A 26,083-nucleotide genomic window follows, 5' to 3' on the forward strand; every position below is an offset into this window, starting at 1 on the left:
CTAAATGATCTTCTGATGGCAAGAGACAGAGGTGACTGTTCAATATTGATCCTTCTGGATCTCTCTGCAGCATTTGATACCGTGGACCATGGGCTTCTGATTGAGCAACTGATACATTTCTGTGGTCTGGATGGCACAGTCCTAAGCTGGTTCAAATCATTTCTCACAGGCAGGTCACAGAGAGTATCATCTGGAGTATACACATCACCATCAGTGCCATTGCCATGTGGTGTCCTGCAAGGTTCTATGCTATCCCCCATGCTTTTTGCAGTATACATGCTCCCGCCGGGTGAAATAATCAGGCGCCATGGACTGGTCTACCACTGCTATGCAGATGATACACAACTGTACTTGTCCTTTGCTTCGGGCACTGATAACCCAATAGCAACCATAAATGGCTGTCTAGCTGAACTCCAGGAGTGGATGAGTGCCAGTTGGCTGAGATTGAACCCGGATAAAACAGAGGTCCTTATGATAGAACCGCAACATCAAAGGACAAGACTGCAGCATATCAAACCAACTGGACTTACACTCGGGGATTCAGAATTACAAACCACTGATCGTGTGCAGAGTCTTGGCATTGTCCTGGATGGTGACTTGACACTTAAACATCAGATATCAGCCACAATCAAATCCTCATTCTTTCATCTAAGGAACATAGCCAAAATCAAGCACTTAATTCCCTGAGATGATCTGCCAAAGTCATCCATGCATTTGTATCATCTCTGTTAGACTACTGTAATGCCCTCTACCTTGGTCTCCCAGCAAAAAAATTGCGCCGCTTACAGCTGGTGCAAAACACAGCTGCCAGGCTGTTAACCAACCAGCCCCATTCTAGCCACATAACACCAATACTCTACTCCCTTCACTGGCTGCCTGTAAGATGGCGAATCACCTTCAAGATTGGCTTACTGAGTTTCAAAGCACTACATGACCAGGGCCCAAGGTACCTGAAGCTGCTTCGTTCTGACCCCATACTGCCCCAATCGATTACTGCGATCTGTAGATGAAGGACTTTTAGCAGTACCTAGAATCTCCCGTAATTCATCTGGGGGTTGAGCTTTTAGTCATGCGGCTCCGACTCTATGGAACTCACTTCCCTGCACAGTGCGAGAGGCCCCAACTATAGAATCCTTCAAAAGTAGACTCAAGACTTTCCTGTTTACTCAAGCATTTCCATAATGTCCCTTTAGTATCTCCATGCTTCTGTATTTTATGAAAAGCTTTTCTGTACTTCATTATGTTCTGTACTATGGGGGGGTCATTCCAAGTTGATCGCTCGTTGCCGATTGTCGCAACGGAGCGATTAAGGCTAAAATGCGCATGTGCATGGTACGCAGTGCGCATGCGCTAAGTATTTTAACACAAAACTTAGTAGATTTACTCACGTCCGAACAAAGAATTTTTATCGTTCTAGTGATCGGAGTGTGATTGACAGGAAGTGGGTGTTCCTGGGCGGAAACTGGCCGTTTTCTTGGAGTGTGCGGAAAAACGCAGGCATGCCAGGAAAAAACGCGGGAGTGTCTGGAGAAACGGGGGAGTGGCTGGCCGAACGCAGGGCGTGTTTGTGACGTTAAACCAGGAACGAAACGGCCTGAGCTGATCGCAATCTGTGAGTAGGTCTGGAGCTACTCAGAAACTGCTAAGAATTTTCTAATCGCAATTCTGCTAATCTTTCGTTCGCTATTCTGCTAAGCTAAGATACACTCCCAGAGGGCGGCGGCTTAGCGTATGCAATGCTGCTAAAAGCAGCTAGCGAGCGAACAACTCGGAATGACCCCCTATATTATGCTATTTATCTGTTAAGCGCCTTGAGTCCTATTGGAGAAAGAGCGCCATATAATTACAATTATTATTATTATTATTATTATTATTATTAGAATTTGCATACTATAAAATTATACAGAGCAGCTGATTGGTTGCCATGGGCAACATCTCCACTTGCTCACTTCTCCACTCTTATCACTGCTTGCTTAGTACATATCCCCCAAAGTGAGATAAGCAGATGTGCACAAGTCACTTATACCCCTTTTCCACTAGCTTTTAAAACACGGGTAAATGCGCGGGGGCGCGCATTTACCCGTGTTTTTCCCTAGTGGAAAAGGGTCCCCCTGCAAATTCCTGGATCAAGTGATCAGGGAATTCTACCCGGGTAGCTTGCTGGGTTGAACACGTGTTCAACCCGGTAAGCTGTGTAGTGTGAACGGGAGCCGTGTCAAGGTGACACGGCTCCCGTTCACAGTGTATGGGAGGGCGGCGCTGGGAGATCATGTGATCTCCCAGCCCTGGCCATGCCTCGTCACTAGCAGCGTCGCCAACCCGGCAATATGCTGGGTTGGTGAGCGCTGTCTGAAAGGGGACTGTAGCACGGGTCGCAGCCGTGTCAGGCGACACAGCTGCGACCCGTGCTACAGTGGAAAAGCGGTATTAAGGAACAGAAACAAAACATTGTTAGAGAATCTGGATCCACTTGATTAGTGTTATCTAGCAATGTAATTTTGTCATCTACAGCTGATTTACTTATGTGAATAAGATGCTTATTTTGAGCAAAAAAGAAACCTGATGTGGCCGAGTCACCTGGGACCTGAAGTACAGAGAGGGGCGATTTGGCACCACTGAAGTCACTGTGTGTAAGAACACATCGGTTTTTAACATTTCCAAATTTATGTTTTAGGGTTTAGTGATCTAGTATGAAATAACTAATGGACATTAGGAAACCTTTTGTTCATATTGATGCTGTTATCTCTGGTTTGCAGAACATATAACAACAGCAGTCTCTACCAAGTTCTCACTTTTGACCTTTGACAGTTGGTAAAGTGCTTCCGGGAAGTATTCACAGCGCTTCACTTTTTCCACATTTTGTTATGTTACAGCCTTATTCCAAACGGGAATAAATTATTTTTTCCCCTCAAAATTCTACACACAATACCCCATAATGACAATGTGAAAAAAGTTTTTTTGAGATTATTGCAAATTTATTAAAAATAAAAAACTAAGAAATCACATGTACATAAGTATTCACAGCCTTTGCTCAATACTTTGTTGATGCATCCTTGGCAGCAATTACAGCCTCAGGAATTTTTGAGTGTGATGCTACAAGCTTGGCACACCTATCTTTGGTCAGTTTCGCTCATTCCTCTGTGCAGCACCTCTCAAGCTCCATCAGGTTGGATGGGAAGCATTGGTGCACAGCCATTTTCAGGTCTCTCCAGAGATGTTCAATCGGATTCAAGTCTGGGCTCCGGCTGGGCCACTCAAGGACATTCACAGAGTTTGATGTCTTGGCTGTCCTGCTGAAAGATGAACCCGTCCCATTTGGCTGTCCTGCTGAAACATGAACCATCCCAGTCTGAAGTCAAGAGCGCACTGGAGCAGGTTTTCATCCAGGATGTCTCTGTACATTGCAGCAGCATCTTTCCCTCTATCCTGACTAGTCTCCCAGTTCCTACCACTGAAAAACATCCCCACAGCATGATGCTGCCACCTCCAGCTTCAATATAGGGATGATATTGGCCTGGTGATGAGCGGTGCCTGGTTTCCTCCAAACATGACGCCTGGCATTCACGCCAAAGAGTTCAATCTTTGTCTCATCAGACCAGAGAATTTTGTCTGATAGTCCTTCAGATGTATTTTGGCAAACTCCAGGTGGGCTGCCATGTGCTTTTTACTAAGGAGTGGCTTCCATCTGGCCACTCTACAATACAGGCCTGATTGGTGGATTACTGCAGAGATGGTTGTCCTTCTGGAAGGTTCTCCTCTGTCCACAGAGGAATGCTGTAGCTCTAACAGAGTGACCATTGGGTTCTTAGTCACCTCCCTGACTAGGGCCATTCTGCCCCAATCGCTCTGTTTATATGGCCGGACAGCTCTAGGAAGAATCCTGGTTCCGAACTTCTTCCATTTATGAATGATGGAGGCCACTGTGCTCATTGGGACCTTCATAGCAGCAGATATTTTTCTGTACCCTTTTCCAGATTTGTGCCTCAAGACAATCCTGTCTCGGAGGTCTTCAGACAATTCCTTTGACTTCATGCTTGGTTTGTGCTCAGACATGCACTGTCAAGTGTGGGACCTTATATAGACAGGTGTGTGCCTTTCCAAATCATGTCCAATCCACTGAATTTACAACAGGTGGACTTCAATTAAGCTGTAGGTACATCTCAAGGATGATCACTGGAAACAGTATACGCCTGAGCTCAAGTTTGAGCTTCAGGGAAAAGGCTGTAAATACTTATGTACATGTGATTTTTTTTTTTTTTATAAATTTGCAAAAATCACAAAAAAACTTTTTTCATGTTGTCATTATGGGGTATTGTGTGTAGAATTTTGAGGGAACAAATTAATTTATTTCATTTTGGAATAAAGCTATAACATAACAAAATGTGGAAAAAGTGATGTGCTGTGAATACTTTCCGGATGCACTGTACAAGTTAAAAGATCACAATTGTAATAACCTCAGATAGAGTGTTGCTTAAAATACAATACTGCCATATTTAACACCAGGTCCCCAGATGTAAAACAGATGGGGAAAAGAACCCCTCTCCCTCCTGGTGCAGTAGCACAGCTGTGGAGACAAAGGAGGAAGTAGAGTGCTAGTAATCCTGCCTCATACCACCCAGTTCTCTCCAGCCTCATTCCCCCATGTTTCTGTAGCTCCAGCTCCCCAGTGTCTCTCCAGCCAGCCCCATTCTGTGTTTACAGCCAGCCTACTTGTTTGTCTCTAGCCAGCCCTCCTTTTGTCTCTACAGCCAGCCCACCTTCTGTCACAGCAACCATGCCCTTTCTGTCTCATCAGTTAGCTTCAATTCTGTCTCATCAGCCAGTCCCACTTCTCTCTCACCAGCAGAGGCGTAACTAGGGTTTTCGGAGCCCAGGGCAAGATGGAAAATGGCGTTTAACCCCCCCCCAAAAAAAAACAAAAACCAAACAAACATAAAAAAGACCAAAAGAAGCATGTGCGCGCGCCGAAGGCGTAGACGGTGAAAAGGTGGGCGTGGCCACACACCAGAAGGGGTGTGGCCACTGAAAATGGCCCACAGTGCCAGTTACATTGCCCCACAGTGCCAGTTACATGCCCCACAGTGCCAGATACAATGCCCCACAGTGCCAGATACATTGCCCCACAGTGCCAGTTACATTGCCCCACAGTGCCAGTTACAATGCCCCACAGTGCCAGTTACAATGCCCCACAGTGCCAGTTACATGCCCCACAGTGCCAGTTACATGCCCCACAGTGCCGGATACATGCCCCAGAGTGCCAGTTACATTGCCCCACAGTGCCAGATACATGCCCCACAGTGCCAGTTACGTGCCCCACAGTGCAAGAAACATGCCCACAGTGCCAGTTACAAGACTCTCCTCTTCCCTCCCCCCCATCAGTCACTCACCGCTGCGGAGCTTCCCTCTGCTATGTGAGGGGAGGAGAGTGCAGCACCTCTCCTGCCCCTCACTGCTCCAGGTCTCTGGCGGCGGCTATGTGGCGCTGGTTTGCTAGCCAATCAGAGCTCGCGGACCGGCAGCCAATCAGGAGCCGGTCCGCAAGCTCTGTTTGGCTAACGCCGCCGGAGACTGGACACACGCAGCGATGCTGGCAGCGGCGGTGAGGGGAGGGAGAGACGCTGCGCTCTCCTCCCCTCACATTTCGGCGTGACGGGGGCGAGTGGGGGATGATGCCCTGGCCGCCGGCGGCGCCCCCCTCTCCTGGGCCTGCCAAGGCGCCCAGGGCACGTGCCCCACTCGCCCTACCATAGTTACGCCTCTGCTCACCAGACAGCCCCCTTCTGTCTCATCAGCATGACCCACATCTGTCTCTCATCAGCTAGCCCACCTTCTTTCTCACCCTTTATGTCTCTGCACCACCAGTCCCCTTCTGTCTCTCCAGCCAGTCCTCCTTCAGTCTCATCGGCCAGCCCCACTTCTCTCTCACCAGACAGACCCCTTCTGTCTCATCAGCCAGCCCCACTTCTCTCTCACCAGACAGACCCCTTCTGTCTCATCAGCAAGCCCCACTTCTGTCTCATCAGCCAGTCTCCCTTTTGTCTCACCCTTTCAGTTTCTCCACTACCAGTCTGTCTCTCCAACCAGACCCCCTTCTGTTTCACCAGCCAGCCCCCTTTCTGTCTCTGGAGCACCAGTCCCTTTTCTGTATCTTCAGCACCAGCCCCCTTCGGTCTCATCAGCCAGCACCTTCTGTTTCTCCAGCACCAGTCCCCTTTTTGTCTCCAGCACTAGCCCCTTCTGTCTCACTAATCAGCCAGCCCACTTCTGTCTCACCAGCCAGCCCCCTTCAGTCTCACCAGCCAGCCCCCTTCTGTCTCACCAGCACCAGCCCCCTTCTGTCTCATCAACCAGCTCCCACTTCTGTCTCACCAACCAGCCCCCCTCTTCTGTCTCACCAGCCAGCAACCCTTTCTGTCTATGCAGCACCAGTCCCCTTTCTGTCTCTCCAGCACCAGTCCCCTCCCGTCTCATCAGCTAGCCCCCTTCTGTCTCTCTAGCACCATTCCTTTGGTTTCTTTAAAACAAAAAAATGTTTGTTGTACCAGGCAGCCACTGGCATGCAACAGTGACTGGCCGGAAACTATAGGTAGCTCAAGCTATAACACCTACCTGTGCTGCTGCATTGATCAGCAGGGTGTATGCAGCCCCCCTGACAGCTGGAACCTGGAAGCCAATTCTTTCATATCCTCCAGGAGTTCTGCCACCATCTCCTATATAATAGCCCAGATCTGTGACTGTGTGGATAACGCTGGATGGAGTCACAACGCTGGGTGGAGTCACGGATCTGGACAAATATCTAGGAGATGGATGGTTACTAGCACACGTGGGGGGTTGGGGTTTCTGAGTACCTAGTACTCCCCCCCCCCCCGCTAACCCGATCTACTACTGCAGCACAACGATATTTCCCCCCCCTCTGAGACAGACTGAGTTGGCCAGGCAGATGAGTGAAGATGCTTGGTTCAGTGGGTGACTATCTGGCTGTGAGCCATGCAGCAACCCATCAGAGCGGCGGAAGAGTTATGAGGGCTTTGGGCCTGCGGAACCATCATGAAGACTGCTAAGAGGCCCGTGGGAAAGCGCAGCCCCAGCTCCAAGAGTGCAGCGCTAAGGGAGCGGCACCCCGCCCCCCTTACCATTCAGCCCATCTACAGCAGCCCCTGGAGGAGAAGGAGGTGCAGGTGAGCAGGACTCTCTCCCTGGCACCAGCTTCCGGCCCCGCTACAGTTTACAGTTGGGAGATCGGGCGCAGGAGTGGTATATGCGGCGGTGGCATGGAAGGGGCTCCTCTATGACTCAGGATGATGTCCCAGGCAACAGGTGATACTAACACTTTCATTGCTACAGGTGCCTTCCCGGGTGTGGGAACAGATAATCTACAGTCAGTGTCTGTGTGTTCTGCAGTTGGGAGGGGGTGATACTGTGAGTGTGTGTGTGTGTGTGTGTGTGTGTGTGTGTGTGTGTGTGTACTAATCTGTCTGTAGTCTGAGTGTGTGTGTGGGGGGGGCAGTCTCTGTGTGTGTGTGTGTGTGTGTGTGTACTAATCTGTCTGTAGTCTGAGTGTGTGTGTGTGGGGGGGCCAGTGTGTGTGTGTGTGTGTGTGTGTGTGTGTGTGTGTGTATAATCTACAGTCTGAGTGGGTGTGTGAGGGGGGACTGTCACCGAACTCTCCATAGCATACTGTCCTTTGTACAGCGCTGCGAAACACATGTGGCACCTTATAAATAAAATGTAATAATAATAATAATAATAATAGCAGTTGATCAGTGCTGCGCTCCCCCTGTCAGTCGCACATGTGCACACTGGTTATGGCACACAGCAGAGACAAGTGCGCATGCGCGACTGACTGGGGGAGCGCAGTGCTGATCAACCACTATGGAGAGTTCAGCACTGAGTGGCCGCGGCGGTCATGAGATGGAAGCGTAGTGAGGAGAAAACTACGGGCAGCGATGGGCAGCAGGCGACGATCCTATTACCGAGGAGAACACACGCAATAAGCCAGATACCGCAGCGGCTTAGGTTAGTACATCCTGCCCCCTGTGCCTCCCCCACCCGTGGCACCCCTGCGCCTGCCCCTCCCCCACCCGTGGCACCCCTGCGCACACCCCGCTCCTCCCCCACCCACCCCTCCTCATCCCCCACCCACAGCACCTCTCAACCCCCTCCCCATCCGCGCTCCCTCTGCAAGCGCCCCTCCTCCACCCACGGCACCCCCACACCCGCCCCGACCCCACCCGCAGTGGCTCAGGACTCCCTCCCCCTCCCACGACACCCCCGCTACTGTCCCTCCCCCACCCCCGGCACCCTTCCCCCATCTGCGTCTCCCATGCACCCACCACCAGAGGCGTATCTAGCACGGGGCGAGCAGGGCACGTGCCCTGGGCGCTGTGGAAGCCCCAACAGAGGGGGCGCCACCGGCACGGCCCGCTCACCCCATGCAACAGGGATTCCGCCGACGCTACCTGCGGCGCTCTCCCTGTCTTCCCGGCTGCTGTGCCTGTCACACTGGACAGGCAGCGGCAGCCAGGAGCCTCCGCTTATCTCCCCCGGCCCTCCCCCTCTCTCCGTCTCCCTACACATTGTACTGTGCGCGATCGCGCGTGCGCGCGACCGTGACGGTATGCGCGCGCGCGCGCCTGCGCGGCTTCAGTGAGCGGGTTTAACAGCCAGGTGAGCGGAGTGGACTTTAGTTTTTTTTCTGTCGGGAGAGGGGGTTGCGGGACAGTGTGTGTGTGTGTGAGTGTGTGTTAATTGTGTGAGTGTGTTAATTGTGTGTGTGTGGGACAGTGTGAGTGTGTTAATTGTGTGAGTGTGTTAATTGTGCGTGTGTGGGACAGTGTGAGTGTGTTAATTGTGTGAGTGTGTTAATTGTGCGTGTGTGGGACAGTGTGTGTGTGTTAATTGTGTGTGTGTGTGGGACAGTGTGCGTGTGTGTGTTAATTGTATGTGTGTGTGTGACAGTGTGCGTGTGTGTTAATTGTGTGTGTGACAGTGTGTGTGTGTGTGTGACAGTGTGCGTGTGTGTTAATTGTGTGTGTGGGACAGTGTGCGTGTGTGTGTGAGACAGTGTGCGTGTGTGTGGGACAGTGCGTGTGTGTGTGTGTGTGTGAGACAGTGTGCGTGTTAATTGTGTGTGTGCGTGTGTGGGACAGTGTGCGTGTGTTAATTGTCCCGGCGGTGATTGGTGTCTGCAGTGTGCGCCCCCGTCCTCCTCCGCTGCTGCTGACAGGAGCGGTGTTGTGCGGCTCTCCCCCTGCTCCGCCGGCTCCGTCCTCCCGTCGTGGCCCTGCAGTGTGTGCCGGTCTCCCCAGCAGCAGCAGCAGCAGGTTATTCTCTCTCTCCTACCCCCCCCCTCTCTCTCTCTCTCTCTCTCTCTCTCTCTCTCTCTCCTCCTGTGGATTGTAGTTTGTAAGTATCATTTTCATTTTTACAGGTGCCCCTATTGGATTCTACTGGACAAGTGGACGTGACCGGCGTGGGATGTAGGTAAGTAATGTGTCTCTCATTTTTACAGATTCCCCTATTGGATTCTACTGGACAAGTGGACGTGACCGGCGTGGGATGTAGGTAAGTAATCTGTCTCTCATTTTTACAGGTGCCCCTATTGAATTCTACTGGACAAGTGCACGTGACCAGCGTGGGATGTAGGTAAGTAATCTGTCTCTTATTTTTACAGGTACCCCTATTGGATTCTACTGGACAAGTGGACGTGACCGGCGTGGGATGTAGGTAAGTAATGTGTCTCTCATTTTTATAGGTACCCCTATTGGATTCTACTGGACAAGTGGACGTGACCGGCGTGGGATGTAGGTAAGTAATCTGTCTCTCATTTTTACAGGTACCCCTATTGGATTCTACTGGACAAGTGGACGTGACCGGCGTGGGATGTAGGTAAGTAATCTGTCTCTCATTTTTACAGGTACCCCTATTGGATTCTACTGACAAGTGGACATGACCGGCGTGGGATGTAGGTAAGTAATCTCTCTCTCATTTTTACAGGTACCCCTATTGGATTCTACTGACAAGTGGACATGACCGGCGTGGGATGTAGGTAAGTAATCTCTCTCTCATTTTTACAGGTACCCCTATTGGATTCTACTGACAAGTGGACGTGACCGGCGTGGGATGTAGGTAAGTAATCTGTCTCTCATTTTTACAGGTACCCCTATTGGATTCTACTGACAAGTGGACGTGACCGGCGTGGGATGTAGGTAAGTAATCTCTCTCTCATTTTTACAGGTACCCCTATTGGATTCTACTGACAAGTGGACGTGACCGGCGTGGGATGTAGGTAAGTAATCTGTCTCTCATTTTTACAGGTGCCCTATTGGATTCTACTGACAAGTGGACGTGACCGGCGTGGGATGTAGGTAAGTAATCTGTCTCTCATTTTTACAGGTACCCCTATTGGATTCTACTGGACAAGTGGACATGACCGGCGTGGGATGTAGGTAAGTAATCTGTCTCTCATTTTTACAGGTGCCCCTATTGAATTCTACTGGACAAGTGCACGTGACCAGCGTGGGATGTAGGTAAGTAATCTGTCTCTTATTTTTACAGGTACCCCTATTGGATTCTACTGGACAAGTGGACGTGACCGGCGTGGGATGTAGGTAAGTAATCTCTCTCTCATTTTTACAGGTACCCCTATTGGATTCTACTGACAAGTGGACGTGACCGGCGTGGGATGTAGGTAAGGAATCTCTCTCTCATTTTTACAGGTACCCCTATTGGATTCTACTGGACAAGTGGACGTGACCGGCGTGGGATGTAGGTAAGTAATGTATCTCTCATTTTTACAGCTACCCCTATTGGATTCTACTGGACAAGTGGACGTGACCGGCGTGGGATATAGGTAAGTATGTGTGAGTGTGTCAGTGTGTTTTAATAAATTTTTACTGTCACGGTGTGTGAGTTGTGTTTTTATTTGGGTATTTTTTCTGTTGTAGAACTACAGGTACCGGCGGGCCCGTTATTTCCCTGCATGATGGTACTTGAGGTTCTCCAAGTACCAGCAAGCGGGGGAGGCTTTCTGGGCCTTGTAGTTCCACAACAAAAACAATATTCTTTTTTACTTACATGGCTATCAGCCTCCCATCCACAGCCCACGGATGGGGGGGACAGCCTCGGGCTTCACCCCTGGCCCTTGGGTGCCTGGAGGGGGGGTGACCCCTTGATTTAAGGGGTCCCCACTCCTCCAGGGAACCCCGGCCAGTGGTGACTAGTTGGGGGGGTAATGCCATGGCCGCAGGGACCTACATAAATGTGTCCCCCGGCTGTGGCATTATGTCCCTGGCTAGTGGAGCCCGGTGCTGGTTTTAAAAATACGGGGGGACCCCTACATCTTTTGTCCCCCGTATTTTTGGGACCAGGACCGGACTAAGAGCCCGATGCTGGTTGTCTAAATACGGGGAACCCCTGTCCAATTTTTTCCCAGTATTTAAACAACCAGGACCGGCTCAAAGAGCCCGAGGCTGGTTATACTTAGGAGGGGGGACCTCACGCAGTTTTTTTTGGACATTTTTAACCCATTCAGACCCTTCTCCATTAAGTTAATGGAAGCCCTGGACAACAAAATTGCATTCATGTCCTCCTCCCACTCCCTTCCCAGTCCCAAACACTAATTATTATTTTTTTCTATAAAATTGTACAATATATCACAAGTATGATGAGCAGGCATGCAGCGGGCATTGGCGGCTTTGGACTGAGTTGCAAATTAGTGGCGGAGGGCTGGGTCAGTTGATGGTGGGCCAGTTTGTAAGCCATTGGTGGTGGCAGTGGGCATTGGCTCAGAGGCAGTGGCGGGCATTGGCTCGGTGGCGGTAGGGCTCATTGGCAGGATTCGGCAGACATTATGCTGTAGTGCCTCACCGCACGCCACTGACCTCACCGCACGCCACTGGTGTGTGGGACAGTGTGCGTGTGTGTTAATTGTGTGTGTGGGACAGTGTGCGTGTGTGTTAATTGTGTGTGGGACAGTGTGAGTGTGTGTGTGTGGAACAGTGTCAGTGTGTGTAAATTTTTGCAGTCCAGTGTGTGTGTGTGGGGGAGAGGAAAGTATGAGAATGTGTGTGTGTGTGTGTGTGTGTAGTCTGAGTGGGTGTGTGTAGGATTTGGGGGTGGCCAGTCTGTGTGTGTGTGTAATCAGTGTGTGTGGGATGTACTAATGGCCATTTACCGAAGAGAGATATGTATTAAACCACGGGCACTGAGATGCCCTTCTCACTCACCATCCAGCTGGGTGGGCGAGCCGGGCGGGTGGAAAGCCAGCAGCAGGGGCAGTATGCCGGATATCAGCAGCCGAGGGTGGGGGCTGTAATGCACGTGCGGAGCCCAAAGCCGGAGATCAGCAGCACGTTGACCGGCAATAAGCAGCTTCTGCTTCCGCGTTCAACATGCTGCTGATGTCCGGCTTTGGGCTACGCAGGGTTCGGGGGATGGGTGTCCTCTGCCGGTGTACTGCAGCTCCGGGGGTGCGGGCTCCGGAGGCTTTCAGCACTGTTAAATATCCAGCTACCTCAAGTATGTACAGCCCGCACCCTCTGCTGCTGATATCCGGCATGCTGCTGCTGGTTGTCCCCCCGCCCGGCTCGGCCACACAGCTGTATGGTGAGAAGGGCATCTCAGTTCCTGAGGTTTAACACATATGCCTCAGAAAATGGCCTCTGCGGTAATCGATACTAATGCTTACCGTGGCAGTAACAGCGGGGAGGAAGGTGCACATCGGAATCCTGCAGCATGAAACAAGAACCCCATCAGAGCGCAGCAGACCACACTGAAAAGGGTGCATACCCGGTGCGGTGCTCTGCATCCCGGGTCGTGCCGAAGATGTGGAGTGTCGGAGGTGGCAGAAGCGCCGCAGCTTGGGGTGAGAAACCTTCCGCTGCTAAACTCTGCAATTAGTCTATTAAGGGGGTGGGCTCCCTCATCATAGTGCCCCACAGGCCATGTTAATTCTGGGGGTAGGATCCCCTAACTCTATAATGGGAATTTTGGCTCATATCATGTGCTGTAACGTGAATTTTGGCTCATACCGTGTGCTATAATGTGAATTTCGGCTCATACTATGTGGGGTAATGTGAATTTTGGCTCATTCCGTGTGCTGTAATGTGAATTACGGCTCATACCGTGTGCTGTAATGTGAATTTCGGCTCATACCATGTGGGGTAATGTGAATTTTGGCTCATACCATGTGGAGTAATGTGAATTTTGGCTCATACCATGTGGGGTAATGTGAATTTCGGCTCATACTGTGTGCCATAATGTGAATTTCAGCTCATGCCGTGTGGGGCAATGTGAATTTCGGCTCATACTGTGTGCTATAATGTGAATTTCGGCTCATACCGTGTGCTATAATGTGAAAGGGGCACCAGTACTAGATAGTACAAGGGGTCCTAATACACTGAAGGACACGCCCCTTTTGAGTGACCGCGCCCCTGTTTTTTTTTTTTTTTTGGGGGGTGGGCGCCATTATTGATCTTGCCCTGGGCTCCAAAAACCCTAGTTACGCCTCTGCCCACCACTCCACCAACCACAGCACTTACTAGGTGATACATTGTGCCCTGCGTGCGATGTTCACGCCATCGCAAGGGCCTACCCCCCACACCCTTTGTCCGTGCAATATTTAACCACTCACACAATTATGATTGGAGGTAATACTCCATATAATAAAAATATTGCACGCCCCAAGGGCGTGGAAGGGTTAAAGGGGCGTAGCCCCTTGCGACGGTGTGAAGAGCGCCCATAGGGCGCAATGATTCACCTAGTATTTGTTATAAACTCTAATACTCAGAACATACATAATTTCAGTTTTACTTTGTAGTTACTGTGAATATAACAGGCCCAGCTGGCTCTGAGAGTTTGTTACTGTAGCTGATAACTGAAAAGTGTTAGACAACTGCATTCATATGCGCGGTGTTATATTAGTAAGGGCCGGCATCACTCCGTATCTTTCTTTGTCTCTTGACTGTGAGATGTAGGAAATAATCAACAGTGTTCAGTTGACATACGTGCTGGTAGAGCATAATCGAGTACAAATTGCTTTTATGGCAGAACATGCAAAATCCTTGATCTGTTTCAGATATATTGAAATGCATGGTATTCTGCACTTATCATTACACCCCGAGCAGTGGTAGAGAACCAGCTCTAATGTATGTTCTTTGCATTCTTTGCTTTGAAGGAGATAACCAGTGCATCCTGTACTGGCATCAGCTGCCTTCATTTGTCAGATAAGAGATGCCTTTGGACAGGTTAGCCGTTTGATAGACAGAAGCAATATTCTCTGGAACAAGGCTAGCTGATGCTGTAACTCTTCATAAAACTGCAGGGCAAGGTAAACAGTTTTAAAGCCTTGGTTTTACACTATTATTTAGGCCATAGAACATCCTGTATATAATATAATGATTCAAAGCTAAAGTATAAATATACATTTGTATGGGTTAGCTGAGTTGTTAGGCGAGGCAAGGAATTGTGACAATAATAACAGTACACATACTGCAAATTTAACAAAAGCATCTTTCTGTAAATAAGATATGTTCAAAATTAAATTATTTATGTACTTACAAACAATGAAGACTGTTGTTCTCACTAATATTAAAACAGTAATAGTGAGAATACAGCATCTCTATTACCTAGGAATTTAGGACATCACTAAGGCTTGAGACAAAAAGAATATAAAGAGAACAAGTCAGTTCCATTACAGTCCAACTGATTGGATCTGAAAATTGCATGCAAGTTGCGTCAGTTTTACAAACGGAACACAACTCCGGCACTTACTAAATTTAGGCCTTAGCATTGAAGGATGAACTACTAAAGCTACTAGAGATGTGCAGCGGGCATTTTTCGGCTTTTGTGTTTTGGTTTTGGATTCGGTTCCACGGCCGTGTTTTGGATTCGGACTCGTTTTGGCAAAACCACCCTTTCGAATTTTTGTCGGATTCGGATGCGAATTGGATTTGGGTGTTTTTTTCAAAAACCCTTCAAAAACAGCTTAAATCATAGAATGTGGGGGTTATTTTGATCCAATAGTATTATTAAGCTCAATAACCATAATTTCCACTCATTTCTAGTCTATTCTGAACACCTCACACCTCACAATATTATTTTTAGTCCTAAAATTTGCACCAAGGTCGCTGGATGACTAAGCTAAGCGACCCAAGTGGGCGGCACAAACACCTGGCCCATCTAGGAGTGGCACTACAGTGTCAGACACGATGGCACTTAAAAAAAAATAGTCCCCAAACAGCACATGATGCAAAGATAAATTAAAAAAAAGCAAAATGGGACCTCTCACCCACCCTTATGTTGTATAAACAGGACATGCACACTTTAACAAACCCATCATTTCAGCTACAGGGTCTGCCACACGACTGTGGCTGAAATGACTGGTTGATTTGGGCCCCCACCAAAAAAGAAGCAATCAATCTCTCCTTGCACAAACTGACTTTACAGAGTCAAGATGTCCACCTCATCCTCATCCCCCGATTCCTCACCCCTTTCACTGTGTACATCCTCCTCCTCACAGAGTATTAATTTGTCCCCCCTGGAATCCACCATCATAGGTCCCTGTGTACTTTCTGGAGGCAATTGCGAGTAAATGTCTCCAAGGAGGAATTTATTATAATTAATTTTGATGAACATCATCTTCTCCACATTTTCTGGAAGTAACCTCCTACGCCGATCGCTGACAAGGTGACCGGCTGCACTAAACACTCTTTCGGAGAACACACTGGAGGGGGTCAACTTAGGTAAAATAAAGACAGTTTGTACAAAGGCCTCCAAATTGCCTCTTTTTCCTGCCAGTATACGTATGGACTGTCTGACATGCCTACAGTGATGCTGTCACTCATATAATCCTCCACCATTCTTTCAATGGTGACAGAATCATATGCAGTGACAGTAGATGACATGTCAGTAATCGTTGGCATGTCCTTCCAGATGTCAGCACTTGCTCCTGACTGCCCTGCATCACTGCCAGCGGGTGGTTTTGGAAATTTTATCCTTTTCCTGGCAGCTCTAGTGGCGGTAGAAAATAAAGGAGGAGCTGTTGGCGGGTCACGTTCCGCTTGACTTGACAATTGTCTCACCAGCAGGTCTTTGAACATCTGCAGACTTGTGTCTGCCGGAAAGAGAGATACAACGTAGGCTTTAAACCTAGGATCGATCATGGTGGCCAAAATGTAGTGCTCTGATTTCAACAGATTGACCACCCAGGAATCCTGGTTAAGCGAATGAAGGGTTCCATCCACAAGTCCCACATGCCTAGTGGAATCGCTCCATTTTAGCTCCTCCTTTAATCTCTCCAGCTGCTTCTGCAAAAGCCTGATGGGGGGAATGACCTCACTTAGGCTGGCAGTGTCTGAACTGACTTCACGTGTGGCAAGTTCAAAGGGTTGGAGAACCTTGCACAACTTGGAAATCATTCTCCACTGCGCTTGAGTCGGGTGCATTCCCCCTCCTTTCGTAGGCAGATGTATAGGCTTGAATGGCCTTTTGCTGCTCCTCCATCCTCTGAAGCATATAGATTGTTGAATTCCACCTCGTTACCACCTCTTGCTTCAGCTGATGGCAGGGCATGCACATGAGTGTTTGCTGGCGCTCCAGTCTTCGGCACGCGGTGGCTGAATGCCGAAACCGACAGCATCTCCTGCACGCCCCTGTCGTTTTTAAAAAACATTATGCACCACCAAATTAATTGTATGTGCAAAACATGGGACGTGCTGGAATTTGCCCACATGTAATGCACGCACAATATTGGTGGCGTTGTCCGATATCACAAATTCCCAGGAGAGTCCAATTGGGGTAAGCCAATCTGCGATGATATTCCTCAGTTTCTGTAAGAGGTTGTCAGCTGTGTGCCTCTTATGGAAAGCGGTGACACAAAGCGTAGCCTGCCTAGGAACGAGTTGGTGTTTGCGAGATGCTGCTACTGGTGCCGCTGCTACTGCTGTTGTTGCTGCGGGAGGCAATACATCTACCCAGTGGGCTATCATAGTCATATAGTCCTTAGTCTGCCCTTCTCCTCTTGTCCACATGTCCGTGGTTAAGTGGACAGTGGGTACAACTGTATTTTTTAGGACACTGGTGACTCTTTTTCTGACGTCTGTGTACATTCTCGGTATCGCCTGCCTAGAGAAGTGGAACCTAGATGGGATTTGGTACCGGGGACACACTACTTCAAACAATTCTCTAAGTCCCTGTAAACTAACGGTGGATACCGGATGCACAGCTAACACCAACATAGTTGTCAAAGCCTGAGTTATCCGCTCTGCAACAGGATGACTGCTGTGATATTTCTTCTTCCTCGCAAAGGACTGTTGGACAGTCAATTGCTTACTGGAAGTAGTACAAGTGGTCTTCCGAGTTCTCCTCTGTGATGACGATCGACTCCCAGCAGCAACAACAGCAGCGCCAGCAGCAGTAGGCGTTACACTCAAGGATCCATTGGAGGAATCCCAGTTAGGAGAGGACTCGTCAGACTTGCCAGTGACATGGCCTGCAGGACTATTGGCGTTCCTGTCTAAGGAGGAAATTGACATTGAGGGAGTTGGTGGGGTGGTTTGCAGGAGCTTGGGTACAAGAGGAAATAGGGATTTAGTTGTCAGTGGACTGCTTCCACTGTCACCCAAAGTTCTTGAACTTGTCAATGACTTCTGATGAATGCGCTCCAGATGACGTATAAGGGAGGATGTTCCTAGGTGGTTAACCTCCTTACCCCTAATTATTACAGCTTGACAAAGGCGACACACGGCTTGACTACAGACGTCCGCATTTCTGTTGAAATAATTCCACACCGAATAGATGATTTTTTTGTATTTTGACCAGGCATGTCAATGGCCTTATTCATCCCATGGACAACAGGTGTCTTCCCGGGTGCCTGACTTAAACAAACCACCTCACCATCAGAATCCTCCTCGTCAATTTCCTGCTCAGCGCACCAGCAACACCCATATCCTCATCCTGGTGTACTTCAACAGTGACATCTTCAATTTGAATATCAGGAACTGGACTGTGGGTGCTCCTTCCAGCACTTGTAGGGGGCGTGCAAATGGTGGAAGGAGCCACCTCTTCCCGTCCAGTGTTGGGAAGGTCAGGCATCGCATTTGGACTCTCCTTGGGGATTTGTGATTTAGAACGCACAGTTCTTTGCTGTGCTTTTGCCATCTTAACTCTTTTAATTTTTCTAGCGGGAGGATGAGTGCTTCCATCCTCATGTGAAGCTGAACCACTAGCCATGAACAAAGGCCAGGGCCTCAGCCGTTCCTTGCCACTCCGTGTCGTAAATGGCATATTGGCAAGTTTATGCTTCTCTTCAAATGATTTTAATTTAGATTTTTGGGTCATTTTACTGAACTTTTGCTTTTTGGATTTTACATGCTCTCTACTATGACATTGGGCATCGGCCTTGGCAGACGACGTTGATGGCATTGAATCGTCTCTGCTATGACTAGTGGCAGCAGCTTCAGCACTAGGTGGAAGTGGATCTTGATCTTTTCCTATTTTACCCTCCACATTTTTGTTCTCCATATTTTAATGTGTGGAATTATATGCCAGTAATATATCTGGAATTAGACGGCGGTAATGTCTGGAATTAGATACCACTAGATAGATACCAGATACCACTGTGACTGGAATGATGATGACCTATGCACAGTGACAGGACACTACCACAGCACCCTACAGCAGCAAGATGCAGCACTGGACTATTAGTAATGTACTGTAGTATACTGAGCACCACAATGCAGCACAAGACAATGAGCAGTGATACTGAGCACTGATGAGGATAATACTGAGAAGAACTGACACTGAGCAGCAAGATGCAGCACTGGGCTATTAGTAATGTACTGTAGTATACTGAGCACCACAATGCAGCACAAGACAATGAGCAGTGATACTGAGCACTGATGAGGATAATACTGAGAAGAACTGACACTGAGCAGCAAGATGCAGCACTGGGCTATTAGTAATGTACTGTAGTATACTGAGCACCACAATGCAGCACAAGACAATGAGCAGTGATACTGAGCACTGATGAGGATAATACTGAGAAGAACTGACACTGAGCAGCAAGATGCAGCACTGGGCTATTAGTAATGTACTGTAGTATACTGAGCACCACAATGCAGCACAAGACAATGAGCAGTGATACTGAGCACTGATGAGGATACTAACTGAGAACTGACACTGAGCAGGAGAGACACACTACTAGTATTACTGAGCAGCAATAAGTAAGCACTGATACTGGGCACTAATATTGAGCTTTCCACTCAGAGAATGTAGCCACGTCCTCTCTGCTCTCTCTACAATGCACGAGTGAAAATGGCGGCGGCGCGCGGCTCTTTATATGGAATCCGAATCTCGCGAGAATCCGACAGCGGGATGAAGACGTTTCTCTCGTTCGGGTTTTCCGAGTCAGGCGGTAACAACCGAGCCTGCCTCGGACCCGTGTAAACCAGGTGGAGTTCGGGGGGTTTCGGTTCTCGGTGAACCAAACCCACTCATCTCTAAATGCTACACTTTCGGCAATATGCCGCTGAGCTGCGGGCGGGGGGAGTGAAGTTTCTTCACTACCCCCATCACCCGCTCCATAGCACTGCATGCTAATATGGACAATCTCGTCCATATTGGCCTGCATGCATAAGCTATGGGGCACCAACGATGAACGAGCGCAGGGACGCGCATCGTTCAACATTGGTGCCTACACAGTAAACGATATGAACGTGTTCTCGTTCGTTAATGAATGAGAACGTTCATATCTTTAGTAAAATCTATTAGTGTGTAGGGCCCTTAAGCATTTCAGACAGGCCTTAAAAATTGGGATCATTGCTCGTTATTCACGCAGACATTCAGTACATTGTTGGGAGTGTTCTGAATGGTACAAGAATTTCACAAGATAAACTTGAATTTTCTTGATTCTCACTCTGCACTATCCCATACAGTCAGGGACTGATCACCTCTGTGTGCCCTTCTCAGGTAAGGGGTCACCGATTGCTACTGTTATAATTGTATTTAATTTTGTTGCATTTTTATTTTATTATTATTTCACTGTTTTATTTCTGTAATTTCTGTTTGATGCCTCTCAATGTTTTATATAATATCATTTGTTTATCTATCTGTTTATATTCTTTGTACATAATAATAATAATAATAATAATAATAATAATAATGGAACACAAACATGCCTAGTTTTGTGGAAGCCATTTGTACAGTGTACTTACTTGGTTCTCGAACATGATCTCTTAATTATTGTGTGATGGCACTTGCAGTGACTTATCTACTTGCAGTGTCATGTGTGTGTACAGGTTTACCAGCCTTTACAGTTTATAGTAAAGGTGAGTACAACCTAACATGGGGGTTCATTCCGAGTTGTTCGCTCGCAAGCTGCTTTTAGCAGCTTTGCACACGCTAAGCCGCCGCCTACTGGGAGTGAATCTTAGCATATCAAAATTGCGAACGAAAGATTAGCAGAATTGCGAATAGACACTTCTTAGCAGTTTCTGAGTAGCTCCAGACTTACTCGGCATCTGCGATCAGTTCAGTGCTTGTCGTTCCTGGTTTAACGTCACAAACACACCCAGCGTTCGCCGAGACACTCCTCCGTTTCTCCAGCCACTCCCGCGTTTTTCCCAGAAACTGTAACGTTTTTTCACACACTCCCATAAAACGGCCAGTTTCCGCCCAGAAACACCCACTTCCTGTCAAACACACTCCGATCACCAGAACGAAGAAAAAACCTCGTAATGCCGTGAGTAAAATTCCTAACTGCATAGCAAATTTACTTGGCGCAGTCGCACTGCGGACATTGCGCATGCGCATTAGCGACTAATCGCTCCGTTGCGAGAAAAAAATACAGAGCGAACAACTCGGAATGACCCCCATGATTCTTTCCCCTGAGACCTACAAGGATGACATCCTGTATTATACTTATAGTATATGTAGACGCATCTACAAGAATAAATGCAGTGACACTTTTCATCTGGCACTTAATTAAGGGGTCCATTTATCATATTCCACATTTCAAATGAGTATGGTATATGATAATAAGGCCTAAGTAAAACATTATTGCCGGGACATTGACTCCGATAAGAGCCTCTCCCAGGCTTCACATTTTGGGGTTTGGTAAACCTGACAGCTTGGAAATCTAAGTGGTCTTTTTTTGCAATCGTCAAAGAGGATCACTAATATTTGTAGTATTCCTCGAAAATAGGTGTATATCCTGCAAATAATCTTTTATAAATATGCCCCTTGGGGCCAGATGTACTAAGCCTTAAAAAGTGATAACGTGGAGAGTGATAAAGTGCTAGCCAATCAGCTCCTAACTGCCATGTCACAGGCTTAGTTTGAAAAATGTCAGTTAGGAGCTGATTGGTTGTTAGTTTATCACTCTCCACTTTATCACTTTTCAAGACTTAGTACATCTGGCCCTTAGAGTTTTAAGTAAACCATTTATGTCTTGTTCAGTAAAAATGTGACTCATGTACTGTAAAATTGATTGCGCTGGGCATATTTAGTCTTGCAGAACTTTATGCTTTCAGTACCTTGATTAGATGTAATTTCAGAACAGCAGTAAGTGATGTCACAAATATACCATGTTCCTTAAAGAGATATGTCCAATATTGACTTACAGACATCCTTAAGATAAACCTTTTAGGGTATGTACTATAGCTTTGCCGGTCTCGTAAGCCTGGCGTATTTTTCAGAGCTGAATATGATGGGCTTATTTCTATTCTACATTGCAATTTGCAAATATCTTAAAATACACACAACTTCAAATTGGGAAGTACAAGATCCTGTTTTCTTAGGTAGAGCATCTGTGGATGAAACGCTGTGATGCAGTTGTTTATTGTGCAATAGTTTAGTAGGGTACAATCTGTTCATTAGGAGTTGAGGCATTTTTTTCTCCAGTCGCTGTGTTGGTAGCAGCTCTTTACACTCATAAAGACAACTGGGAAATGCCTCTGGCCATTTCAATCCTGTTTCAGCAGATATTTTTGCAAGTTTACTCTTTAAAATTCAAATTTTTGTCTTTCTAATAATCCACAAGCCCATGGGTAATGAGTGCAATCGAATTTCTGTTGAATATGTGTTTGCAAATGTATTTCTAACCCAATGAAGTGTGTTACTCAGTAACTATTTATAGTGAGTGGAACTGGGGAATAGATTCTTTGAGCAACTTTTACTATTATGTTATTTGCATTAGTACATGGGTAAGTTTCAAACCCTCCTTAGGGCCTGATTCAGACATGACTGCTGCTGCGTGTTTTCGCACTGCGGGCGATCAGGTAATAACTCCGCATGCGTATACACCATAATGCGAATGCTCATCGCCTAACAAAAATGGTCAGGATTGTGCAAAAAATTTCATTTGCATGGGCGTTCGCAAGGTGATTGATAGGAAAAGGCCATTTGTGGGTGGCAACTGGCCATTTACTGGGAGTGTCCAGAAAAACGCAGGCGTGCCCAAGCGTTTTCAGGGAGGATGTGTGTCATCAGCTCCAGCCCCGATCAGCCTGTTCTGATCGCATTGTAAGAGTAAGTCATGGGCTGCGCAGAGACTGCGCACAGTGGATTTTTGCAGCTAGGCGTACACTTGGCTAACATGTATAATGAATATTCCTCATCAAGATCAGCTCAGGTTTTCAAAAGCTTTTTTCACATTACAAAGCTACTTTTAATAATGCCACATTCTATCACTTCTCTTATACTCGTTAACTACTGTTATTGATGCCACCTGTGTTTCCATGTTTCTAATAAATAACAGGATTAAGACTCATAATGAAGAGTGTTATAGAACTCCAGCACAATTGCATGAGTCCCCCTAGAGCCAATGGTGAGGATCTTCTGCCTACAACAGCAACCCATTGTTCCCTTAGTATTTGATACACACACCAGTACTTAGGATGCCGCCATGTCTTAACCCTCAAGCAGTAGGAGCTTATGCAATCGGCTAAAGACTGCTAGGCTATTGGCTAGAATAAAGTGACACAGGGAAGACTAAATGACCAGCAAGTGAATGGCACATGCTGTGATAACTTGCATATCAGAATCGAAATTTGCAGCAGCAGGTGGAACACTGTGAGATTGAGGAACTGATCACAGTGAAGCTGGATATAGGGGGTAATTCCAAGTTGATCGCAGCAGGAATTTTGTTAGCAATTGGGCAAAACCATGTGCACTGCAGGGGAGCCGGATATAACATGTGCAGAAAGAGTTAGATTTGGGTGGGTTATTTTATTTCTGTGCAGAGTAAATACTGGCTGCTTTATTTTTACACTGCAAATTAGATTGCAGATTGAACACACCACACCCAAATCTAACTCTCTCTGCACATGTTAAATCTGCATTCCCTGCAGTGCAAATGCTGCTAAAAAATTTCCTGCTGCGATCAACTTGGAATTTACCCCATAGTTGCTTGCAGCTGGTGCAGTGACTAAACACAGGTATTATTTTAGCAATAACAGGTACTGGGTTCCAAGCATGACTGGGGTTTCCAAGATACTGACACACAGAATATTCACAGGAACATCACTAGGATACAGGAATCCAGGACATAGACCAGCAACTTACACAGAGGTATAAGCTATATTTCTGCATCAGGTTACATTGGTTTCCAAAGGGAAACATCGGGGTAGAGTGGATCTTGATCCAGAGGCACCAACAGGCTAAGGGGCCTATTTATCACCATCCTCATCACCATCCTCATCCAGAATGCGGATGACTGGTGATAAAATCGCCCAAACTCGCACTGCGATAATTGATTACATCGCAGGGATGTATCAATTATCGCATGCAGGGACATAGCTTGCGGTCAAGCTCGGTCCCTGCGATGACACTCCGCAGCATCACCAGGGTATTTTTTCATAAAAAATACCCCAATTTCCTGCTGCGCATGCGCTTCCCCCACTGACAGCGCCGCTACCCGCCACCACCTGGTCGCCTCCCCGTTGCGACTACCCCCGCGCGCTGTGGACACCCCCCCAGCAGGTCAGTAAACTTACCAGTTCATGGAGCCGGTCCGCGCTGCACCTGCTGGGCTGCCGGGCGCCGGATCCTGTGTGCTGTGGTGACCCATGGTGCTGTAAAGTGCGCTGCCACTTTGCTGCGTCACTTTACTGCACCGGGGTCACATTGCAGCATATGGGGGCCTCGGTGGCCGACAGTGCTCACCAGAGCAGTGGACACTGGTTCCTTGGACAGGTGAGTATATATTTTTTTTCTTTTTACACTCTGATCAGCTTGTGTGTCCATTGGACACACATAGCTGACCTCTGGAGCCAGGTCCCGCACAGATTTCTCTGCTGGGCAAATGCCTGCCTATCGCTGTGCTGCCCTGTGATCTCGCCAGCCTGAGATGGCGAGATTATCACAGGGTATACTGCGGTATGTTTTCACATATTTTTTTTTTGTAAATTTGGCCACATCACATTTCCCATTATACTGTAAGTATGGGGAAATGCGATGTGGATTACTAAAAAAAAAAGTGAATTAAAGGGTTTGGAGCAGTTTTTCATGAAACACATTCAGGTGATACTAAATTAATGTGAAAAGAGTGTGAAAACACCCTTTTTCACATTATTTTAGTAAAAATAATGTTAATAAATAGACCTCTAGAGCTTTAGGCTGTCCCAGGATGCATTGGGGCCTCCTCTATAACCTCGCCTCCAGGCATTGTGAGTTAAGTTTCAGTTGGTGTCTGCAGCAGCAGGTTACTTAACAGGTGGGCTGCACTGGGCAGCCCTGAAAAAGCTTTTTCTGACAGAAAATTTCTTCAAAACTGGGCTGTCAGCGCTGTATGTCATGGTGACACTTCAGCGCTGAAGCTCTATCACCTCCCAAGCGGCGTTGCATACTCCCGCGGCCTGTTCCCAGGTATTTGCAGCTGAGATGCCCCGGCTTTAGGCACACGGTCGCAGTTGCTCTCCTGGTTCACATGGCTGCTACGGGGAGGAGGTAAGAGGGCCTCCCAGGCGGGACCTGCCCAGGGGCGTTTTAAGAGAGGAGGAGGCCCGTGTTCAGCCTCATCAGTTGGGCCCCCTCCTCTCTGCCTGGAGCGCCGTAGAGTCGGAGCCCTAGAGGGCTCCGACTCTACTGCGCATGCACAGATCTCCGGGAAAATGGCGCAGCGGCCATTTTCCCTGAGATCTCTCTACTGCGCATGCGCAGAACGCTGTGAAAATGGCCGCTGTGCCATTTTCACTGTGTTCTAGCTAGTGATGTGCACCGGAAATTTTTCGGGTTTTGTGATTTGGTTTTGGATTCGGTTCCGCAGCCTTGTTTTGGATTCGGACGCGTTTTGGCAAAACCTCCCTGAAATTTTTTTGTCGGATTCGGGTGGTTTTTTTTCCCAAAAAACACCTCAAAAAGAGCTTAAATCATAGAATTTGGGGGTCATTTTGATCACATAGTATTATTAACTTCAATAACCATAATTTCCACTAATTTCCAGTCTATTCTGAACACCTCACACCTCACACTACTATTTTTAGTCCTAAAATTTGCACCGAGGTCGCTGGATGACTAAGCTAAGCGACCCAAGTGGCCGACACAAACACCTGGCCCATCTAGGAGTGGCACTGCAATGTCAGACAGGATGGCACTTCAAAAAATAGTCCCCAAACAGCACATGATACAAAGAAAAAAAGAGGTGCACCAAGGTCGCTGGATGGCTAAGCTAAGCGACCCAAGTGGCCGACACAAACACTTGGCCCATCTAGGAGTGGCACTGCAGTGTCAGACAGGATGGCACTTAAAAAAATAGTCCCCAAACAGCACATGATGCAAAGAAAAAAAGAGGTGCACCAAGGTCGCTGGATGGATAAGCTAAGCGACCCAAGTGGCCGACACAAACACCTGGCCCATCTAAGAGTGGCACTGAAGTGTCAGACAGGATGGCACTTCAAAAAAAATCCCCAAACAGCACATGATGCAAAGAAAAAAGAGGTGCACCAAGGTCGCTGGATGGCTAAGCTAAGCGACCCAAGTGGCCAACACAAACACCTGGCCCATCTAGGAGTGGCACTGCAGTGTCAGAAAGGATGGCACTTCAAAAAATAGTCCCCAAACAGCACATGATGCAAAGAAAAAAAGA

The sequence above is a fragment of the Pseudophryne corroboree genome, chromosome 3 (genome assembly GCF_028390025.1).
Source record: "Pseudophryne corroboree isolate aPseCor3 chromosome 3, aPseCor3.hap2, whole genome shotgun sequence".
Lineage (NCBI taxonomy): Eukaryota > Metazoa > Chordata > Amphibia > Anura > Myobatrachidae > Pseudophryne > Pseudophryne corroboree.